The sequence below is a fragment of the Urocitellus parryii genome, unplaced genomic scaffold (genome assembly GCF_045843805.1).
Source record: "Urocitellus parryii isolate mUroPar1 unplaced genomic scaffold, mUroPar1.hap1 Scaffold_62, whole genome shotgun sequence".
Taxonomy (NCBI): domain Eukaryota; kingdom Metazoa; phylum Chordata; class Mammalia; order Rodentia; family Sciuridae; genus Urocitellus; species Urocitellus parryii.
In genome coordinates, this window is record NW_027554113.1 from 993763 (window position 1) to 1015681 (window position 21919).

The 21919-nt window shown below is 48.3% G+C and overlaps 2 pseudogenes; one reads left to right on the plus strand and one right to left on the minus strand.

The window, feature by feature from the left end:
* Positions 1-5133: 5133 nt before the first annotated feature.
* On the plus strand, positions 5134-16238 carry LOC144252884 (helicase MOV-10-like; annotated as a pseudogene).
* Positions 16239-17284: 1046 nt separating this feature from the next.
* LOC144252885 (rho-related GTP-binding protein RhoC-like) lies at positions 17285-19841 on the minus strand (annotated as a pseudogene).
* Between the last annotated feature and the right edge of the window lie 2078 nt (positions 19842-21919).

Genomic DNA, 21919 nt, shown 5'->3' on the forward strand with positions numbered 1-21919 from the left:
TTTGATTATGAATAGTTTGTTCCTTTTCATCTCTGTAGTGAAGTTTATGATTAGGTTAATCTGACCATGAACTCTGGTGTGCAACAGTACATGTTGGGTGCTTTGTTTACCTGGATCTGTTCAGTGATCCAAGAATCTTCACCTAAAGTTCAGCATTACTTTCTGCATTTTGGGGAGGTTAGTGGGGGGTGCCAGGGATTGAATTCAGGAGCACTCAACCACTGAGCCACATCCCCAGCCATATTTGTATTTTATTTAGAGACAGGGCCTCACTGAGTTGCTTAGTGCTTCATTAAATTGTTGAGGCTGGCTTTGAACTCAGTGATGCTCCTGACTCAGCCTCCCAAGCTGCTGGGATTACAGGTGTGCACCATTGGACCAGCTACTTTCTTCATCTCTGAGCCTATCAACAAAAGTTCATTCTGTTTAGGCCACCAACCTTGTGTCTAGCCCCACTGTTTGGCCTGAGCACACCTACCAACTCCACTGTAATACCAGAATATCTTTAAAGTGACAATTTTCAGATGCTTGATGGCTTTTTGGATAGTAATGTCCTTGATGGTTTGAGCAGTTTAATGGTATTCTTAAAGTGAATATGCAGATTTCAATCTCTTAAATGATTTTGTAGGGTTTTCTAGATCAGCTGAGTAAGGAATCATTCTTACAGATCACTTCAGGCTGCTTGCAGGAAGAGCCCTACTTCCAACTATTATGAATGCAGCAAATATCAAAGCTTAGAAAGACAGCTTTTGTTGTTGTTGTGTGTGTATTAGCAAAGTAGGGACCACTCTCCACCCAAAAGCTACCAGCAAGTCAAAGGTTTTGTTGATTTATATTAATGCCCAAAAGAAAAAGTTATCTTCTCTACCCATTATGGATGGGAGTCACTAGGCAGGAAGTAGAAATTAAAGAATTCCTGCACCTGGAATTTGGGTAATATTTCACATTGCCTTAACTTTAAATGCTGCTTTCCTCCCCTCCAAGTCTGGCTTAGCTACTGATGACCTGTGGGAAAGGCTTTTTATCCTGTTTCCCAAGAGAGAACCAGAGGGAGTTTCTTCACCTTCCACCTAAGGTCAGTTCAAATTCCCACGTTTTTGAGGGACGTTTAATGTATTTCATTCTTGTAATGCGAACAGTTTCAAACATTCTTACATTTAACTTGATAAACCTTGTCAGCCTATCCCAAACTATCTTATTGATTTTCTTATTCCAGAAAGACTTTAAAAGTTGAAATCTCAAGCTATCTAAAACCCTTGGTTGCTTGTGTAAATGCTAGGAAATCAAACTCCCTTGCCAACTCCTGCAGAGACCACCTGAATTTCTTAACCTTCTTCAGCAGAATAATTGCTTAAATTGTGCCTGTTTCAGCACACACTGATGAATTCACCCTATGGTATCCTGGGCCAAAGGCTTCCCATAAAGGAGTTTCCTATGAGGCCTCACCTCTATATCTGGGTTTGAAATGACACTGCTGAAGGCTATTTGTTTCATCTGAGCCTTTGTGTTTGTCTCTATTGTTTGCCTAGTTCTAGTGCCAGTTCTGTTTTATAATCAACCAAAGCTCTAGATGCTACACTTATCTAAGTTCATGAGATAATTTGGCAAACCTTGACACATTCTAAATTCAGAAAAGACCAATTTATACATCTGAATGCCAATTTATTAATTTAAAGTTCTATATAGAACTACCAAGTTGAAGCCAAGCATGGTGGTGCATGCCTGTAATCCCAGCAGCTCAGGAGGATAGAGAGTTCAAAGCCAAAAGTGAGTTCAGCAAAAGGGAGGCTGAGTGAGACCCTGTCTCTAAACAAAATACAAAATATGACTGGGAATGTGGCTCAGTGGTAGAGTGGCCCTGAGTTCAATCCCTGGGACCAAAAAAGAAAAAAGAACTACCAAGTGAATCAGACACTCATAACCACCTTCAAGTTGTTTCACAACCTACCCTGAGAAAAGTCAAAGAAAGTTTGGGGGGCTGGGTTTGTGACTTAGCAGTAGAGTGATCACCTAGCACATGTGAGACTCTGAATTTGATCCTCAGCACCACATAAAAATAAAGACATTATGTAAACCTACAACTAAAAAAAAAATTTAAAAAAGCATTCTGTTGTTGGGCACAGTGGTACATGCCTGAAATCTCAGCAATTTAGTAAGAACCTGTCCAAAAAAAAAAAAAAAAAAAAAAAGAACTATGTATGTAGCTCACTAGTAAAACTCCCTTGGGTTCAATCCACATTACCAAAGATAAAAGTATTCTGTTATGTATATGGATATACAGGTGATTCTCATTATTCAGAGTAGTTATATTTTACAATGTCTGTGGACATGGAATGGGTGAATACTATGACTTGTGCCAGATGCCAATGTCTTGGCTGGGCACAAGATCACAAGCCACCACACAGCTTTGTAGGTTCAAACAGCAATTCTTTATTCCAATCTCACACCAGCCTCCACACAGGCTCAGGGGCAATTTCCTCCCCCCCCCTGCACAATTCACGTCCTAAATACTTTCTCTCCACGAGAACTCAGCGGGAACTCAGGCAGCAGGCACACCCTACTCCCAGCAGGAATAATCTTCATCCTCCAACTTCCCTAAAACTCCTATTGTCATGCCCTAAACCCAAGGACAGGATACTTCCTGTAAGATACACCCTAATCCTGGATCCACCCTGGTGATTGAGCAGGGTCACCTTTCTCAAACACACAAGCAAGGTCGCAGCAAATTTCCAAGGCAAGTCCATTTAACATGGGGTACGCTGGCAAGGATTACGATGCGTCATTCCTACTTGTCAATGGCTCTCAGCAGACTTGTGCCTGAATAAAGCCAATCTGAGGAATTTTCACTGGAAAACCTTCCTGTGCTTAGGAACACTCAGCACTATCATTTGGGGCCATTTTAAGCAGCAAAAAGCACAAAGTAGCAAAAGAGCACCAAGTGGTCCATGAAAAGAACAACTTTTTAATAATATGAGGGCTAAAACTAGGCAGAACATCAGAGTGCTGTGCCTGAGTTGGGAACGTGTGTACTGGGAACTTGCCAACTTTCCACTTCTCTACTTGTCCATGAAGGACCAGAAGACCATTTCAAGATGATGTGAGCCAGGCTGGGTTCCACATAAACTTTACTAAATACATGAATTTGTAAATACAGGATCCTGGAACAATGAGGCTCAACTGTTGCAGCTTCTCCTTTGGTCTATGGTAGACTGACCAATTTCAGTATTTTAGGTTTAACAGCTATTTCTAGTTGCCTTAGGGAGTATAGTTTGAACAAGATTGGAGAACATTCAAATTCTGAATTATACAACCCAACTAATAGTTTGAGTAATGAAAAAACAAAGCTTCTACCTGCAAAGTAGTGTTATTGAGAGATTTACTCCATTAGTAATGTTCGCCAAAGTTAACTTTCAAACTGTCTTCAGTGCTGTTTGGACTCACTAAAACAAACTTTAACTACTTTGAAGTGCGAATAGATTTAAGGAAGGCTCTGCAAAAGCTGGATGTGAAAGGTGAAAACGTAATGAAAGAAGCAGTCTGGGTTTTTCCATGTGGTGGGGTTTTATATTGATCTGAAAACCTCCCACCTCAGTATTATGTATTTGTGGCAGTTATTGAGGTTTCTCTATCATTGGCTTATGCAATGTAAATGATATTACAATGAACCTGGGATCCTCCAAATGATAGTGCCCTCAGTGCTCTGTGCATGCTCCAAAATTGAAAAAGTCCTTTAATCTGGTGACACCCAGTTTTAGTTTGTTTTTTTTTTTAGTTGTAGATGGACACAATACCTTTATTTTATTTTTATGTGTATTTAATGCCCAAATATGTGGCTCAAGAGTAAGAATCACCAGCCTTTAATGAATGAAGCCTGTGAAGTGCCAGAGATGAAACCCAGTGCCTCAAACATGCTAGGCAAAGTGCTCTACCACTGAGCCACAACCCAGCTCCCAGATTTAGTTTTAAGAAGGGAATATGTGACCCTGAAGGAGGCCACTTAGTTTGTGGGTAGGGTTTTCCTTCACCTGAAGTAGAGTGATCTGTGCTCTAACAAAAACCATTCTAGACATCTAGAGCCCCCTGTGTGAAAATAACAATTACAATTCCACCTGAAGTAGACTTTCCAGATGAAATTGATTTTTAAAAATTTCCACTATAACAAAGCCACATAGTAACAAAATTTTTACCCATTTTAACTACATGACAATTGTTTTAAGGACATCCCGAAGATAGGTTTGCCCAGAGAAAGAAGGTTATGTGTTCAAAAATAATGGGGACTTAGATTTGCTGGTCAGAATTGAGCAAAACCTTGGGTTTGGGTATGGTAGATGGTAGGTTAGGTTTTTGAGATGGGGTAAGCAACAGCAATATTTTGTTCACTATCTGTACTCCTCTGGGGCTTCATCGGGTAGTTGGGGGAGGGAAAAAAAAGGGTAAAATCTTTGCCTGTGCTCCTATTTTTTTCCTCTACTTTGCATAATCAATTTCTAAACATAACGTTTTCCCCTGCTTAATCTTCTCCATCCTTGTAGCATCTGAGCCTGAGCAGGGAATATGGGGGAGGGGGGTGTGACGCCTGCTTGGCTGGCCTGCTGGTTTATGTCTCTGCCAGTCTGGGGGAGGTGCTGGATGAGCTGCCCCAGTCCAGCTGCAGCTGACCCAGGTCCCAATCCCTGCTCTTTGCTCTTCTGCTTTTCAATAAATCCTGAGGCTCTGGAGGGTGGGAGTAGCCTCCAGTGCTAGGGAGTATCCCTAGCAGAGGCTCAGAGGTCCTCCTGGGCTCTTTTGGGGGCCCTTGGCGATGGCCACATTCAGATACTGGCTGGAAGCCAGGGGAGGGAGCTTGGGGTAAGGGGAGGGCCCTGAGGGAGGGGTCAGACTCCTTAGGAAAGAGTTAATGCGAAGAGAGGGAGGGGATAAGATGAAGAGACCCACCGAAGGGAAGGCTCAGGTAGGGAAAGAACTGCAGAGGGACATCTGGTGGGGGAAAGGGAGCTTGCAGGAGCAGGGCGTCAGAGGTAGGGGGCTTCCCCCTCTGCACCCACATTGCAGGGCCGCCAACTTCCAGCCACGGCGGCGACTTTCAGTTTCATTTCCACAGACCCTCCTGCCTGGGCTGCAGCTGCTGCTGAGATGCCCAGTATGTTCAGCTTCCGGCAGCTCCAGGAGACCGCCAGTGTTTCCTATTCGTTCGGGGACTGGACATGGAGACAAATCTAGAGCAGCTGCGAACCATTTATAACAGCGACTTCAAGATCAGGTAGGGGCCTATGCACCCGGCCGAATCATGGGCCCTATGTACCTCTGCTGCCTCCTGCCACTCCCCTCACACTTCTCAATTTAGTGCAACCAAACTGTATGTGATACTAATCACCACTCACTATTACTGAGGTCTCCTATGTGCCAGGTGCTGGGCTAAGTGGCTTGCCGCAATGCTACTACTATCTTGGGTGAGGCTCACAGCAATCTTTAAGAGGCAAGCCTTGCCATTCCCATTTCATAATGGAGGGAAGGGAGGCTCCCAGAGGTTCAGTAATGGCCCAGGTAGCGAGATCACACCCCTCACCTTGAAACACTGTGCCCTTCCTCTTTTGCCTGGGTAGTGCCCATTCATCTTTGGGAGACCAGTCCCTTCCCCTAGGCTGCCCTGGGAGCCTCAGAGGCTGCACTGCGGTCACACACTGAAATCTCTGGGTTCAGTCTGAGTGCTTCTCAAGGCAAATCTGGCCTACGTCACCAAGACTCGGGTCAGGTTCTTCAAAGTGGACCACTGGACTGACTTGCAGCTCCCAGAAAAGAGGAGAATGAAACTGAGCTCAGATATCAGCAAGCACCACAAGTCACTGCTAGCCAAGATCTTTTATAATAGGTGTGTGTCCATGTGTGTTTGTTCGTGAACACACCCTTGCTTGTGAGGGGTGCTCAGGGCATGGGGGAAGGGGCTGTCTAACCAAGAAGAGTAGTTTGCTCAGGTTGTGGGGAGGCCTCTTCCTTAAGGAATGGCGGAAGCAGGTGGGGGGCTTGACTGCGGGTGGGAGCATGGCTGGCACTCTCCCCAGGGCATCCCGCAGCCCAGGCTGCTCCTGCCCTGGCCCCCACCCTTGACTCCCACTCTCCTCAGGGCTGAGTATCTTCACAGGAAGCATGGGGTGGACGTAGAAGTCCAGGGGCCCCATGAAGCACAAGATGAGCAACTCCTTATCTGCCTGGGTTTGAACCACAAGGTGGTGCTGACCCTGAGGCTCCGGAACAGAGGAAACAAACATGCTACCCTCAGTCACCTCTTCACACTCTGCCAGAAACCCCAGTTTGCCTTCTACTATGTTGACTAGGAGCTGTCCTGCCCACTGGGCCCCAATCAGTAGCTTTCCAAAGGGAAAAACTCTGGTGGGCAGGGCTTGTCCTAGCAAGGCTGCAGCTTTGGAGCACACACTGTGGCTGTCCAGTGGTTTCCTCTTGGGATGGATCCGGTTGGGGGAGTGTCAGGTTCAGCATGTTGGTGGGAGGGTCCCTGCCTTCCCTCCCCCCTCCCATTCACTCAGCCTTCTTCCTGCAGGTGAATGCTATGAGTTGCATGTGCAACGTAAGACCAGCTTTGTGGGCTACTTCTCAATCACGGTGCTCTGGGAGCTGCTGGGACCTGGGGAGTTGGGTTCAGAAGGAGATGGCACTTTCTACATTTCCCGTTTCTTGGCTTCCATCGCCCACAGCCCTTTGGCTGCACAATTGAAGCCCATGACTCCCTTCAAGCACACCTGGATCACTGGAAACCCTGTGTTGACCAACTGGATAGAGGAAGGAGAAAGACCTGACCTGTAAGCCCTCCCTCCAGACCTGACAGGGCTTGGCATGTCCTTATCACAACAGTGTGGGCCCTTGGGAAAAGCCCAGAGCTGGGAACCAGGGGCCCCTTTATTCCCTCCTCTGGGCTCAGAAAAAATTTTCTGCCTGGGAAGCAAATTGTAGGAGAGTAGCAGGAACAAGGACAGTATGAAAACATTTTTTAAGAAGTGTTTTAACTGTGTAATGAATTATCAGGCAACCCATTATTGTTTGACACCTCTCTCTCTCTCTCTCTCTCTCTCTCTCTCTCTCTCTCTCTCTCTCTCTCTCTCTCTCTGTCTCTCTCTCATAGCATTGGGGATCAAAACCATGCATGCTAAACCCATGTTCTACCCAGCCCACTCTCTTCTCTTTTTAAATTAGAAAAAAAATGGTAGTACTGGGAATTGAAATCAGGGACACTTTACCACTGAACTTTAGCCCCAGTCCTTTTTGTTTTGAGACAGGGTCTTGCTAAGTTGTTGAGACTGGCCTTGAACTTTTGATCCTTCTGTCTCAGCCTCCTGAGGTGCTGGGATTATTGGCATGCACCACCACACGCAGATCTCTCTCTTTTTAAAAACAACTTTACTGAAATAATTCATATATCATACAGGTCAGTGATTTTTTTTAGTATGTTCAAAGATATGTGCAACCATCATTACAGTCAGTTTTAGAACATTTTATTATGCCAAAGAAGAGCGACCCAGTACCCTTCAGTTACCACCCTTTTATCACTCACCCACCTGTTCAGTGCTTAGCAGCCACTCACTTTATCTCTGTCTCCATAAATTTCCCTATGCTGGACATGTCATGCGAGTGGACTCATGTGTAAACATCTTTTCGACATAGCTAGCTAGTTACAAAATACTGTAGGACCTTCACAGTTAGATAATTGTTCACTTTTTGTTAACAATATATAGGTGCCAGGTGCAGTAGCACATGCCTATAATCCCAGTAACTTAGGAGGCTGAGGCAGAAGAATTACAAGTTTGAAGCCAGCTTCAGCAACTTTGTGAGGCCCTACACAACTTACTGAGACCCTGTCTCAAAACCAAAATTAAAAAGGGCTGGCTGGGGATGTGGCTGAGTGGTAAAGTGCCCCGGGTTCAATTTCTGGTACCCCAAAACAAAAACTATATATATATATATATATATATATATATATATATATATATATATATATAATATAAATTAACCTGGAAGTCTTAATACCCCCCAAAATTAACATTGACTGTCTCAGAATGGTAAAAATGTTATTATAATTTTTTGCCAGATTCTTTTTTAATAATGAAAATGTATTATAAATAATATTTTTTAAATATTCCAACTATTGGGCTTTCCCAAATTGGTCCAGCCATGGACCGAGCAGCCACATGAGCTAGTGAGCTCCATGTCCTTGGGCAGAGGCTGCCGACCACCCTTTGGCAATGGCATCACAGGGGTCCTTGTGCATCCTCCACGGAGGGGCATTCCCAGAGTCTTGAAGGTGACAGGTTCAATGTTTATGAAAGCTTTTCCCCCCACTTCTGCAGTGCTAAAGGCTATGACTTGAAGCTAAGTATGGAACTGGGGACCTACTACCCACCCCCACGCCTCAGGCAGCTGCTCCCCATCCGTCTTCAGGGAACAAGTATCTACACTGCCTCAAAGGAGATTGCTGAGATCAAGTAAGTGCCTCCCCTCGATACCCCACTCCTGTCTTCTCTCTCCCTGCTGGCCTCTGCCTGTTGCTTTGGATGTCTGTCCAGCCTCCCAGTCTCTATTCGTTCACCCTTGCTGAGCATGCCCACTTGCCAGGTGCTGTTCCAAATGGGCCTTGCCCATTCTGGTGGGGAACAGTGAGCACTGATTATTTCTTTTATTTTATCTTGTACATTCCATATTCTGGTGAGTGCTTTGAAGAGCTCAAGTAATGCTAAAGTAAAACCAAAGCAGGACAAGGGGATGAATTGGTGATATTTTACAGAGAGCAGTCAGTCCTGGCCTCTTTGAGGACGTGACATTTGAACAGAGAATGACATTTGAATGAGGTTAGGGTGTGAGTCATGGAAGGAAGATCTGGGGGAGAATGTTTCCACCATAAGTTCTACCACGGATACTCAAGTCAGGTCTGAGGTTGGGTCAAGGACATCGGAGGAAGCCAGAGTTGGGGCTCCCTTCTTCAAGGCCTCTGACCCAATCCATTTCTCTGTCCTTCTGGTCTTCTCTGATTCCTGGTGTGTTCCTAGTTGCAAATGGGAGAGGTAGATGCTCCTGGTCATGGGGATGCTTGACCTGTCCCTTTCCTGCCCTTCCCACTTGACCCCCCAACCATCACTGCCAGGGCCCAGCTGGAGAAAGCCCTGATGTGGAGGAACTATGAGGTGAAACTCTGATTGCTGCTGCACCTGGAGGAGCTGCAGATGGAGCACGACATCCGGCACTATGACCTGGAATCGGTGCCCATGACCTGGGACTCCGTGGACCAGAACCCCAGGCTGCTCACTCTGGAGGTTGGGGCTCAGATCAGTGCAGGGAGGGCAGGCTCAAGTCAGCCAACCTCTATAGGCCATTTCTAAACACAGGGCAAACCTAGAAGAAGGATGAAATGGTTCCTGTCCCAGAGGGGTCAGCAAGGGGTAGGGTGGGCATCCTTTGCCCAAAATGGTGTCAGAGCAGGACATTGGGGTTTTAATCTAGACTTTGCTACTACTGGCTGTGTGATCTTGGGCAAGATCCTTGCTTTCTCTGAGCCATAGGTTCCTTATCAAAAAAGCATAGAGCTGGACTGGATAATTCATAGGCCCCTTTCTAGCACACAGATTTTGTGTACCTTAGACCAGAATTACCCACGAGAATGAATTTCTCCACACAAATGCAGGTGGGAAGAGAGAACAAGGATGATAAGGGCAAGATGACTACAGGAGATGAGTTTTAACAATATTTTAAAGGCAGAGTAGAACTGAGCTGGTGAGAGGGCAGCTGAGTAGAGTGGGAAGCGGCTGCCAGGCCTTAAACTAGCACCCTGGAGTTCTGCACCTGTGAGCAGCTTGGGAAGGTTGTAGTCTTCCTCTCCCCAAAACTCCTGTCTGGTGGGAGAGGAAGGGAAACAGGGAAAACGCAGCTCTCTGAGTCTTGGGATAGAAGGCCAGAGACTCAGTTTTCATCCCTCAGGGGTCTAGAGAGCCTGGGGGTTGGGTCTTTCAGTGACCATGCTTGGGACAGAAGCTTGCTTACGTTCACACCCTGTAGGTTCCTGGTGTGACCGAGAGCCACCCCTCAGTGCTGCAGAGGGACCACCTGTTTTCCCTTCTGTCCTCTGAGACACACCAGGAGGACCCCATCACCTACAAGGGCTTCATGCACAAGGTGGAACTGGACCATGTCAAACTGAGCTTTTCCATGAGGTGGATGTTGGGGGAACCCTTCTTCAGTCTTCTCCCTCAGGCCAGGGGAGATAAGAGGCTTTCTCCTAAGATGAGTGGATCCCAAGCACAGGGCAGGCACTTTTCTTCCAGGGAACTCTGAGCTACCTCAGCAGCTGCCACTCCTAGGGAGCTTTTATGGAAGTCTTGGAAAGAGGGAGTAGAGCAGAGGGAGGTGGAAGGAGGTCCTGGCTTTTTACTGTCTGCCCCACCTAACTGGAGCTACTCTACCTTTCTCCCTATCTAAACCCTCCTGAGCCGATTTGTGGATGGGCTGACCTTCAAGGTGACCTTCACCTTCAACCATCAGCCCTTGTGGGTCCAGCATCGGGCCCTGGAACTGACAGGGCGCTGGCTGCTGTGGTCCATGCTTTTTCCTGTGCCCTCCCATGGGCTCCCGCTGCTGCCCTCAGATGTGGAGCTCAAGTGAGACTGAGGGCAGGGGACTCCAGGGCTGTTTGGAGTGTGGGGCTTGGGGATGGAGTCCGAGAGGCCTCTGGGATGCTGGATAAGTTGAAGTTCAGATTCCCAGCGTCCCTGCCAGGCTGTATGACCGGAGTCTGGAGTCAAACCCAGAGCAGCTGCAGGCCATAAAGCACATTGTTATGGACACCACACATCCAGCCCCCTACATCATCTTTGGGCCTCCAGGCACTGTAAGACTGTCACATTAGTGGAGGCCATTAAGCAGGTGAGGCTTGAGGATAAACCTGGGACCTATATCCTTGACTCCCCCAGATGGAGCGGTTTTCCCCAAATTCTGATTTCCTTCATCTTCCTGAAAGTTCTTGTTTCTCAGCAGCCATCAAAAGGAGGTGGGGAGGGCTGGGGCTGTAGCTCAGTGGCAGAGCACTTGCCTAGCATGGGTGAGGCACTGGGTTCAATCCTTAGCATCACATAAAAATAAACAGATAAAATAAAAGCATCCTGTCCATCTACAACTACAATTTTTTTTTTTAAAGTGGGGAGCTAGAGTCAGTGTGTCTGTTGAGCACTGTTGGGTAGGTTGGGCACTGTGTGGCTCTTGGAGTGACTTTTTGCATTTTGGTATTCATAGACTTGTGTGTTTTATTGCAGTTGTTGTCCCACGTCAAAGTGCTAATTGAACTAGCAGGGCTCCAGGATAGAACTTGTCATTTATATCACTGCCTCCCTTGGCTGTGGGAGGCAGATGCTGCACTGCCCCAGTGTGAGTCACCAGAGTTTGGGAAACTGCTTCCCACACTCTACCTGTCTGCATCTCAGGTGGTGAAGCACTTGCCCAAAGCTCACATCCTAGCCTGCGCTCTGTCCAACTCGGGTGCTGATCTTCTCTGTCAGCGGCTCTGGGTCCACCTGCCCAGCTCCATCTACTGCCTCCTGGCCCCCAGCAGGGACATCCACATGGTACCTGAGGCCATTAAGGTAAGGGAAGTGCAGAGGGTCAAGGGATGGCAGATTTCTGGGAGACTCTAAGGATAAACCAGAAAAGTAGGGAGACTTGGATCCTCACCCTTGGGTGGGTGAGAACCCTCCCTGGGCCTCAGTTTCCTTGTCTATAAAGTGGCCCATTGCCAGAGTGAGGGTGGGCATGGGTAGAGCCAAGCTGATGTCTCATGTTGCTTCACAATCCACAGCCCTACTGTAACAGGGATGTGAAAAAGGGGGAGTATGTGTTTCCTTCCAAGAAGGAACTGCAGGAATACCAAATCTTAATTACCACTGTCATCATGGCCAGCAGGTGGGGAGTGTGTGTGTAAATAAAAGTGTAGTGGGCTGGGAAGATGGGGAAGGGTTCTCAGTGGGTGAGTGAGGGACCAGATTGGGTGAGCATTCGGGTTTGGTAGTTGGGTGCCTGGGGATGACCCTGCCTGGCCTGACACCTCCCAGGTTGGTATCAGCCCAGTTTCCCATTGATTACTTCACACACATCTTCATCGATGATGCTGGTCACTGCATGGAACCTGAGAGTCTGGTGGCCATAGCAGGTGAGCGGCTCAGCATGGGCTGCAGGTGTGCCACCCTGCATGGGGAGATCCCATCACTTACCTTTCTCCTCATACCACCCTTGCCTTCTAGGACTGATGGAAGTTAAGGAAACAGGCAATCCAGGAGGGCAACTGGTGCTGGCTGGAGACCCTCGACAGCTGGAACCTGTGCTGTGGTCCCCACTGACACAGAAATATGGGCTGGGGTACTCGCTGCTGGAACGGCTGCTCACCTACAATGCCCTGTACAAGAAGGGCCCTGATGGCTATGACCAAGCTCATCACCTCAGTTCATAACCAAGCTGCTATGAAACTACTGGTATGCCCACACCCTCATCTCCCACCACTGCAAGCCCATGCCTTCGCACCCACTGCGCCCCAGCAGGAGGCTCTGGTCTGCATTCCTGTTGCTCGGCGCCTCTGTGATGCAGAAAGGACTATAGACTGGAAGGTCAGAGGCCTCCTTTAGCTAGTGGTTTCATTCTGGACTAGTGAGATTATCTAGATATGGGGGTGGTCAGACACCAGGATGTGTCTGATGTCTGTCTCAGATGGCATTTCCAGGCAATCCAAGGAGAAATGAGAAAATGAATAGTTTTTCATAAACATATTATCAAATTAGAGGGCTAGGCAGGGTTGTTTGTTTTGCAGTGGTGGGGATTGAACCCAGGCTCTCACACATGCTAGGCAAAAATTCTACCACTGAGTTACATAGACAGCTCTGTTTTGTTTTGTTTCTTTAAGAGTCTCTTTGTTCCCCAGGCTGTCCTCAGGCAGTCCTCCTACCTCAGCCTCCTGAATAGCTAGCTGGACCTACAAGCACATAGAACCACACCCTATTTATATGGTTCTTTTACTGAATAAGTTTAGACAGTAAAAATGCTTGGATGAGTACCATATAGGACAGTTGCAAAAAGGAAATGTTATTGTGTCGTTACTACTTTTATTTTTGGATTTAACATATTATCTCAAATAAGGGTAATGGGAAGTGATACATTGTTTTTGCACTGCCCTTCCTTGGCAAAATTGAAAGCTGAGTCCCTAATTTCTTAGTTTTTTTTTCTTTTTCTTTTTTTTTTTTTTTTGAGGGATGGGGTGTGCCAGGGATTGAACTGGGCACATGTCCACTGAGCCATATCTCCAGGCCTATTTTGCATTTTTTAGATACAGGGTCTTACTGAGTTGCTTAAATGCCTTGCTTTTTGCTGAGGCTGGCTTTAAACTGGTCATCCTCCTGCCTCTGCCTCCAAAGCCACTGCGATTGCAGGCATGCACCACCATGCCTGGCAAATCTTAGTTTTTAAAAGTAATTTGAAAAAAAAATAATAATAATTTCACTGGTCACTGGATCCCTATGGACCCACAAGTTCTGCTTTATGTGGTGTGCAATGCCTGGCAAGAGAGCTTGCAGGTGAATGTGTCCTGCTATGCAGGAAGCAGGAAGCAAGACGCTCATGTGTGGGCCTAAAGCCTGTCCCCCCAGGGCAGGATAAAAGTAATCCAGGCCTTGGTCTAGCTCTCCCTCCCTCCTGCCTCTCAGGTCCCATCCCACCATACTGGACATTCCCAACCAACTGTATTACGTTGGAGAGCTGCAGGCCTGTGCAGATGTGGTGGATCAAGAGTGCTTCTGCTGCTAAGAGGGTCTGCCTCAACAGGTGAGGCTGGACAGAGCAGGACTCAGGCCCCCACCCCCATATCTTGATTGTTTACTGAAGGTAGGAAAAGGCTTGACTGGACACCAGGGGTCCCTCCAGTTGTCCCCTTGGACTAAGCTTCCTTATTGCCTGCAAGGGTTTTGGAGTGGGAGGGAAAGGAAGCAGGGAAGTCCAGCTGAGGGTTTCTTCTAGCCCTGTGACCAGGGATTTCCCATCATCTTTCATGGTGTGATGGGCAAAGATGAGCATGAGTGAAATAGCCTATCCTTCTTCAACCCTTAAGAGTCTGCCATGGTGACCTCCTACCTGAGCTGCTCCTGGCCACTTCCTCTAAGAAGGGGAAAGCCCTCTTGAGCCCATGAAGCGTTGGAGTCATCTCGCCATACTGGAAGCAGGTCAGACCCTCAGTTCCCAGCAAGGATGGGTCCTCCCCCAGGTGATACCTCTAGAACAGCCCTGGCCTCTGCTGGCCCTATATCTCAGAAGAGTGCAGAGGTCAGCTGCCTCCTCCCTCTTTGCTCCCCAGCTCTCTGGCCTCCTTCCTGCCTAGTTCCTCTTGAATTGAGGTGACTGCATAAGAGAAATATGCCTTTCCCTTCACTCCAGGTCGAAAAAATCCGTTATTGCATCGCCAAACTTGACAGGGAGCTTCAGAGACTGGAAGGACTTGAAGGTGACACACTACTTCACATTCACTCTCACCTTCTTTGTACCCTTCTTTTTCCCAAATCAGAGACCTCAGCTCCTATGTCACTGCTTCAGTCTGGCCCATGTCCCTGTCCCACCTCCACTGCCTTGGACAGAACTGGGTTTTTTCCCATCTTCTTGCTCCTCAAAGCTCCAGTTTATAGTTCTGGCATGGGATCAGGAAGCCTGCATGTTTAACAACCTCCCAGGTCACTGTTATTGGGCAGGTTTCAGGTCTTTGCCCTAAGAATGAAGTCCAAATGCCATAGCCTACCCCCATCTGTCATGTGATATTGTCACCTCAATTCCACCCTCAATAGCTTAACACTTGCTCTGAGATGGTGATTCCAAGCTCTTAGTACAGAGAAAAGTCACCTGGAGGGCTTTTAATACTACTAGGGCCCCTACCAGCCAATTAACACTGATATCTGGGGGCAGAGCCAGGGCACTAGTATTTTTTACAGCTCCTCAGTTACAAGCCTGAAACCTACTCTTTTGAGATTTGGAGATATCTGCCTTGGAAAATTCTGATCAGGAGGTCTGGGTTAGGGCCCCAGGTTCTATAGTCTAAACAAGTACTTGCTGATTATCTCCAGGAAAGTTTCAGAAACACTGTTTGTAGTTACTGTGTTCTTTGCAACACTGTTTGCTTTGTTCTGATGGCTTTACAGGCCTGAATCCCAGAGCTAGCTTCACTCTTGAGGCTTGTGCTTGCAGAGCATGCCTCCTGTCCCCTGTGGCAGCACTCACCCACTGATTGACAATTGCCCAGTGTACCCTCCTTGCAGCTCAAGAGCCATGGGGCAGACATCCCTTAAGTTCCCCTTGAACCCACCTATTCTCACACCCTGCCTCTATCTATTCTAGGTGGGCTCTGTGGAAGAATTCCAAGGCCAAGAATGCAGCGTGGTCTTCATCTCTACTGTGTGAAGCAGACAGAGCTTTGTGCAGCTGGATCTGCACTTTAACCTGGGTTTCCTTAAGAACCCCAAGGTTGGAGGGCTGGTGGGTGTGGCAGGAATTCTTCCTTCCTCTGGCCCTTCCTTCCCATGACCCCACCACTTCTTCCTTCCAGAGGTTCAACGTGGCTGTGACCTGGGCCAAAGCTTTGCTCATCATAGTGGGCAACCCCATTCTCTTGGGCCATGACCCCGACTGGAAAGCATGAGCATTCCTGCCCTGTAATCCCTCATGGTGGCCACAAGCCCCAGCTTAGGCAGCTGTATCTTCATTAGTACCTGCTTATGGCTCAATCCTCAGGATCAGTTAATCTTCATAAAACCTCCATCTTATTTGTAAGTGAGCTGACATTTAGAGCTTGAGCAACCAAGGCTCAGATGTGGCAGGACCCAGGCCTGGCCTCCAGCCTGCGCTCATACTCCTCATCCAGGCCTACACAGCTCTGTGTGCCAACACCTCTGTACCCCACAAAACGGAGGGTATACAGGGTGTCCCTTTCTTGCCAAACTGGACCTACAGAATGGACAGAACTTACTTCAAGATCTGAGCAAGCTCAGCCCCTCTACCTTATGTATGGCTGGGCCAGGGTGGGCCAGTGGTGGAAGAGAAGGTAAAGAAGACAAAGCATACCTCCTTTCTTTCTAGGGCCCCATGGTCATGACTACCTCCCCCAGGAGTGGGAGAGTAAAAGGGGCCTGTCCCTGCAAGCGGAGCCCGAGTGGAGGAATGAGCTCTGAAGACACAGCTGCCTGCCTTCTCACACCAAGCCAAGCCTTAGCCCGCTGCACCCAACCCTGAACCAGAACCCAGCTGAGCTGCCCCTCTAAGGGACAGGAAGGCTGGGGAAGGGTGTTTACAACCAAGCCATTCCACCCTTCCACTGCTGGGAGAATGACACATCAAGCTGCTTGTTAGCATTGTTATGGGGGAAGGGGAAGGAAGAAAAACTCTGAAAGCAAAAAATCTTGTTCTATGCAAAAGCCTCTTGATCGTGTCTCCTCATCTTGGCCCCAGATTCCTGTGTCCCCAGGCTGACCTGCAAGAGTGTGAGACTGTCACACCCTGTCCAGGGCCACATCTCCTCACAGACTCCATGTCCAGGGGAGGAAACTCAGTGGGAAGCCACCCACCAGTTTCTAAATTTAGTCCAGGCTAGAGACCATGCCCCTCACCCGCCACCCAGGCTAAGCCAGGCATGACCTCATCTCTGCTCTAAGACTCCACCCTTCCACCCTAGTCCTGCCTTTGCCAACAGGGGGCCAGTCTGGCAAGCAACTTGGAAATGAAGAGAGAGATGGGACTCTGGGCTTGTAGCCAAGATAGGAACCAGACAAAGAAAATAAGAAGCTGCCACACACGTGTTGGAACCTGTGGCCTTTATTCATGCCCCCCAACAAGTGCAGTCAGAGGCAAGGCCCCTGCCCAAAGGAGAAACCCTAATCCACCTACCCTAGAAATGCTCCTCTGAGCCACAAGTATATGAAGTGCTGGTGTGTGACCATCCTCTGGGGAGGGCCAAAGGGAGCAAGAGCCCTACCCCTGGACCAAGGCAGCAGGGAGAGGGACTGCTCAAGAAGGGCAGGCCACAGGCCCAGCTCCCAGAGGACAGGGAGGGAGGGCATGCCTGCCACCACTCTGGGGGCTAGGGAAACGAAGCAATCCTGGGCATGAGGGAACTGGAAAAAGGAGCCTTCAGCATGGAGTCCAAAGGGTGGAGCTCAAGGGCAGGTGGGTGATCCCTAAGCCCCTGTGAAGGAAAAGGGCATCAGGAGCCGTGGGGATCTCAGAGAATGGGACAGCCCCTCTGGCGCTTATTCTTGTGGATCTGGAGGCCAGCTTGAGTGGCCATCTCGAAAACCTCCCGCAATCCCTCATAGGTTTTGGCAGAGCACTCAAGGCACTGATATGACTTGCCATATCCCGGCCTTCCTCAGATCCGACAGGGTCCTGAGAAGACAGAAGATAAGGCAGAGGAAGCTGTTGGCTAAGTGCACCTCTCACCACCTCACCCATAACAAATACCTCCTCCAGCCTTGAGCTTACAAAGCATCCAGGCCCCGGCTGCCCCAGGCAGGGATCTAAACCTCATGTTTACATTCAAAGTTGTCCCCAGACTAGCCCCTCCTCGCCCACCTAGTTGCAGACCCTATGGTCCACATATGTTTTGCCTGAATGTGTGTTGGCTACCTCCTAAATGACTACCTTCTCCATCATCCCCCCAACCCATCCTCTGCCTGCTGTCCCCAGTTTAAAACCTTGCCTTATATAATTATCCTCTCAAGATAGTCTCTATTCTATACCCTGGCAGCTTCATGTAATAAACCCTTCCTCTGGTCAGTGGGCCACTTAGTGAGACCCTGAATTAGCCAGCTCCCTCACCCTCTAAGCCTTTCTTCAGCCATTGATGATGCCCTTCCTCCCCAGGTACACTGATGGCACAGTCTGCATACCCTAAGTGAAACATAAGCTGTCTCCCCATGGACAAGGACTTCCTTATTCATCTTAGTAGCCCCAATTCCAAAGACAGAATAATAAACTGGAATAAATTAAAATGCCAAGTGACCTTGGACAAGTCACTTCATTCTATGATCATCTGATTTGATACTGAGGTTCCTTCTGGTTCTTAGCAGGGCACACACATGGGAGTGGAGGAGGTAAATATCACTATGACTGCTTAACACAGGACAGTTGGCTGAAGAGAGAGCTCCTTTCTGCCCCATACTGCAACCCCTCAGAGGGCACCTTCCTCCCCAGGGTTCCCCATCAGGCAGCCCCACCCACCTGCTTCATCTTGGCCAGCTCTCTCCTGATATTCTCATCTTGCCTCACTTCATTCTTATTCCCCACTAGGATGATGGGCACATTGGGGCAGAAGTGCTTCACCTCCGGTGTCCACTTCTCAGGAATGTTTTCTGCACAGACATGTCCCAACAGGTACCTCAGTTTAAGCATGTGAGCACTGGTCTTCCTTCCCATAGCAGTCTGAGGCTGATGGTCTCCTTCATACCTCAAAACCCCGTCCCTTGTAGCATATCCTCCCCCAAGCCCTTCCAAACACTGGAGATGCCACAACAAAGGAGCCAGCAGAGCCTGTGTGGGCCCTGTGACTCCATCCCCACAGCCTCTGAAGATGGCTGACTCCAAATCATCTCTACCCCCTCTCTCCAAAGTCCTCACCCAGGCTGTTGTGGCTGTCAATGGAGAAGCACATGAGGATGACATCTGTGTCCAGATAGGAGAGAGGCCGAAGACATTCATAGTCTTCTTGCCCGGCTGTGTCCCACAAAGCCAGCTCCACCTGACAAACGGGCAATATATAGCTGACCCCAAGGGCCCCAACCTACTATCCAGAGGTCCTCTCAAACCACTAGTCCTGCTGTGTGCAAGGCACCATATTAATCACAGTCATAACAAACTCAATTGAGTTTTTCTTTAAAGTTCTAAGATGTAAACTGGGTGTACTGCTGCATACCTATAAACCAGCAATGTGGGAGGCTGAGGCAGAAGAATCGCCAAGTTCAAGGCCATCCTGGGGAACTTAACAAGACGCTGTCTCAATTTGTTTAAAAAAGTAAAAAGGGCTAGGGATATAGTTCAGTGGCAAAGTGCTACTGGGTTCAACCCTTAGTAACCCCTCTCCCACAAAAATCACTAAAATGTGTTTGATTTTTGTGATCTCAAATGAATTGCTATCGTGAATACCACTTTAATTCTCACACTCCTTTAGGGTAAATCATACCATCATCACCATTTTGTGGTGGTGGGGAGTTTAAACCCAGAAGCAAAGGGACTTGGCCCTGATTACACAGCGAGTATGTGGTAGAACCAGAGGATATATCCAGGTTTTCTTTGGGATACTGGGGATTAACTCAGAGCCTCACGCATGCTGGGCAAGTACTCTACCAATAAGCCACACTCCAACCCTTTTTATTTTAGAGAGGGTCTGGATAAGTTGCCCACACTGACCTCAAACTTGTGATCAATCTTCCTGCTTCAGCCTCCTGAGTAGCTGGCATGATGGGCATGTACCACCATATGTTTTCTAAAAGTGCAGTTTCATTTCTCAACTTTTACTTGTTCCCACAGGAAAATAAAACAAAAATGTGAGTGAGTGGTAAGGAAGGACATACTACGTGACCAGGAACAGGGTTCCAAGGCAGGATAGGAAAGGGCTCTTGGCCTTACCTGCTTGCTATCCACCTCAATGTCTGTAATATAGTTCCCAAAGACAGTAGGGAAGTAGTCTCTGGAAACTGATCCTTGCTGAAGACAATGAGGAGGCAGGTCTTTCCACAGGCACCATCCCCCACAATCACCAGCTTCTTTCTGATTGCAGCCATGGCTGGGGCTGGCAAACAAGAGACAGTAGGGATTTGGGGAAAAATGGTAGTCCAAAAACTGCTCTGTGGCCTCCAAAACCTCTCCACAAACCTGGAAGAGAAAACAGAAAAGGGGGCTTGCTTCGGCACATTCTTGCCAAGCACCAATCCTGTAGGAAACAGAGTTTAAGATTCCTAATTTCTGGGACAGGGACAGGTCTTCTCCAATGGGTTAAAATATAGCAGTGGGAGGTGGAAGAACCCACGTGGGAACCAGAAAACATGACTTTCAACGTTATCCACTCAATTGAGGGGAAACATTCAGCAAGGTGTTCAGGGATACCTCCAGAAAAGCCAGCTTTTATCTGATTTGCATATTGGAGTCATGAGACAGATTTCATTTGTAACAAGATTTGATACATTTAAGGTTTGATAATTGCTAAGGTGTAATCTAGAACAGATTGTCCCTCAGCTTGAGTCACGCCTGCCTAGTCAAACACAAGGAGTCCCTCTACAAAACCAGATACTAGCATAACCACTTAATGGGTGGCTGATACGTAAGAGAAGGAATATTTATAAAGCCCCAAAGTGCCTACTCTTTGTTGGGTATTTTGACAAAAAATATTTACCTCAGTTTCCAGTGGCTTGTTAGGTGAATGGTGCACTTCCCATTTTGGCCAACAAGGAAACTCTCTGAGGGTTAGATAATCAGAGTGTCAAGGACAGCACTCAAAGCAGGGATGTATGCCTGCAGAGTCTCTGCCTTTCTACATGTCACCTCAGAGGTGGAAAGGAGAACAGGAGGAGGAAAACCCAGACAGAGGACAGAGGCAGTAGTCAGCAGCTTCTCTGACCCACCCCACCCTGTCCCCAAACCCCGGGTCACACAAAGGAGGCTCAGTCCAGGCAGTGCCCACAGCGCACATTCGGACAGCCTGCCTTCCTCCCCTCTTCCTCTTGGGCCTGGTGGCAACACTAGGCTACTCAGCCCCCAGTAGGGGACAATGACTACACTCTAGGGAGTCACGCATCCATCACAGCAGAGGGACAGAATAATCCACTAGGGAATCACCTCCACCCACTCTGGAACAGCCCCTTCCTCCCTCTGTCCAGCTCACTTTTATGCCCTGCCCACCCCTCCCTGTGACTCAGGGCAAGGAGTCAGCTTCCCAGGGCTAACATGTGTCCCTCATCACAAACACAGATAAAGGAGCAGTTCATCACACCTGCAGTTCATCACACCTTCACAGCTCCCCTCACTTCCTCCTTCCCCAGGGAGGGGAGCCAAACTCCACCCAGCTAGATTCCCAGCCCTGCAGTCAGGGAGAAAGAGAGGGTGTGCTCTGGAGCTGAAATGAAATCTAGGCTGTTGGGAAAAGGGAAGGAGCTAGAGCCTGGGCTGGGAGGAGCCCCAAAAGAAATGACAAATGAGGACCAGTCCCTCCACCAACTAGGCAGGGAGCACAGGGTATGGTAGGTAACCTGATCTCTGCCTCAAACCTAGATTTTCCTCAGTCCCACATCCTGTTATGCTGGATGCTGGGCTGAGCTCTTCTAGTCCCTGCATTCCACCACCTCACATTATATAGCCTGGGTCTGCTTTTTAGGAAGCAGAATACTCCAGCCCCAGGCTGTTTCTCTTCAACAGTGAGATGCTAGGTGGCCCCTCCCTCTCCTCCACTTACACCTTCAGAAATCTGGGATGTGGGGGAAGAGGACATGAGTCACTGAGAATTTATCGGAACCACTCTCCGGATCACAGAGGGGCTCTTGCTGATACCCCAAATGACAGGGAAGATGTGCCCTGCCAGCACATCCCTTTCCAAACAGGGGTTCATTGAAGTCTACCCAGGTGACTGACACTAGGATTTCTTCCAACTTCCCCACCTACTCCCATTAGTTCAACTCATGCAGCTGTGTAAACATGGGCTGGGGTAACTCCAACCCAGGCAGTGCGGATAGAGAACAATCACTACTGATCTACCAGTCACTTAGGCAAGAGTGCGCCACTGCCATCCCCCTTCAAGGCAACTGGCACCAGATGGTGGGAGGCAGAGGCCAGAACTTCAGGACAAGGACATGAATTAAGTGACCTGGAA